This window comes from Propithecus coquereli, unplaced genomic scaffold, assembly GCF_000956105.1.
Source record: "Propithecus coquereli isolate 6110/MARCELLA unplaced genomic scaffold, Pcoq_1.0 Scaffold63, whole genome shotgun sequence".
NCBI classification, from domain to species: domain Eukaryota; kingdom Metazoa; phylum Chordata; class Mammalia; order Primates; family Indriidae; genus Propithecus; species Propithecus coquereli.
Genome location: NW_012152285.1, coordinates 10,030,561 through 10,032,576, shown reverse-complemented (window position 1 = coordinate 10,032,576; position 2,016 = coordinate 10,030,561). Strand labels below are relative to the sequence as shown.

The window sequence follows — 2,016 nt, the reverse complement described above, 5'->3', positions numbered from 1 at the left end:
GAAAAAAAAGACAATACATAAACAAATGGATGTGGCTGTATCCCAGTAAAAATTTATTAATGTTACATATTTTTTATTAAATAAATTACTGTGCTCTATTTTAGCTCTGCAATAATTTCCCTGTTCTCCTTGATTATTTCCCTGGAATTCATAAGAAATTATTTGAAAACATTGCTCTTACAAAAAGTTATATTTTGGAGAAAATAAAAGAACACCAAAATTCGCTGGATGTTAGTAATCCTCGGGACTTTATTGATTGTTTCCTGATCAAAATGGAGCAGGTAAAATGTTAGCAACAGTTTAGTTATTTGATTGTTTGTTCATGGTGTGGTTCATTGAGTAGTTCCTTAATGTACTTGGGTTTAAATGGTCAGGCCTCAATTCTTGGCCAGCATATAAAATATAGATTGTATTTATGAATCTGCACTAAGCCTCATAGAAGATGTACAATTAAATTGTCTCATAGGTAAAATGCATTGAGTTCTTTAAATAAAAATAATCTACCTGGGAAGATAGAATGTACTTGTCATATGAAATGGAAATAATTGCAAAGTAGTTAGAAAATATAAAAGATAATGCCATTAGGTGAAGATGGGCAGCATCATTGCATACAGTGTATGGAAGAATGGAAAAGAATGGCTCAACCTAGGTGGGCTTCTTCCATGTCCTTCAGATTGAAATAGACCTGAAAATATTTGCACTGAGGTATAGGAGCAGGGTTTTCAGATGTGTTGAGTGGTTTATGTCGAGGTGTAGAAGTGCGTGGTGGGAAAAGTAGGTAGATGGAAGAGGGAAGGGTAATTGAATGTAACCTAAAATGAATTTGCACAGATAAGGACTTGGAGGAAGCCATCTATCAGGTAACCTTTTATCATGAATCCTGTCATCACTGTATTATTTATTGAGAGGCTATTTTTTCTCTATTGAATTGTCTTGCCATCCTTGTCAAAAACCAGTAGACTACAAATGTCAGGATTTATTCCTGAGCTCTCAATTCTATTCCATTGATATATATGTATTTCCTTATGTCAGTTGTGCAGTATCTTGAAGTCTTAATTGCTGTAGCTTTTCATTAAATTTTCATATCGCAAAGTATGAGTTCTCCAAGTTTGTTGTTCTTTTTCCAGGCTATTTTGGCTGGTATAAATCCCTTGCATCCCTCTATGAGTTTTAGGATAAGCTGGTCAATTTCTTCAAAGAAGCCAGTGTGTATTTTGACTGGGGTCTCATTAAATCTGTAGAGTAATTCAGGAAGTGCCCATGTTTTAAAATTGAGGCAAAATTCATGTAACATGTAATTAGCCTATTTAAATTGTACATTTTAATGGCGTTTATTGTATTGACAATGTTGTGCACCACCAGCTGTCTCTAGTTTCAAAATATTTTCGTCATCCCAGAAAGCATACCAAATGCATTCATGATCACTCCCCATTCCCCACCCTATAATGTGGTAATCTTTAATCTGCTTTCTGCTTATATGGATTTGCCTATCATGGATATAGCATATAAAAGGACTCAGAGTGTGTGTGACTATTTGTTTCTGGCTTCTTTCACTTAACATAGTGATTTGGAGGCTCACCTACATTGTAGAATGTATCATTATGTTATTCTTTCTTGTGGCTGAATAATTTTTCATTTTCCATGCACTCATAGAACAATCTAAACTTCATCTATTTATGGGCATTTGTGTTATTTATATTATAAATAATGGTGCTATGAACATTTGAGTACATGTTTCTTCATGTATATTTTCATTTTTCTTAAGTTTAGTCCTAGGATTTGAATTTCTGAGTCATATGGCAATTTTAGGGTTATCTTTTTTAAAAACAAGCAAGCCTTTCTGCAGTGAATGCAACATTTTACATTCTTACCAGTAATTGGCAAGGGTTCCTATCTGTACATAATTGTTACTAATTGTAATTTTGTAATTTTTGTGTCACTGAAAGTGATTTTGACTCGCTTGTCCTTCATGGCCAAAGATATTGAGCATCTTTTCACGTGCTGTTTCTCATTTGC

General features: G+C 33.8%; 1 protein-coding gene across 1 annotated transcript in view; it reads left to right on the top strand.

The window, feature by feature from the left end:
* The window catches only part of LOC105822696 (cytochrome P450 2C18-like), a 242,436-nt gene that overhangs the window by 40,676 nt on the left and 199,744 nt on the right, over positions 1–2,016 (top strand). The gene's annotated exons all lie outside the window — the stretch shown is intronic.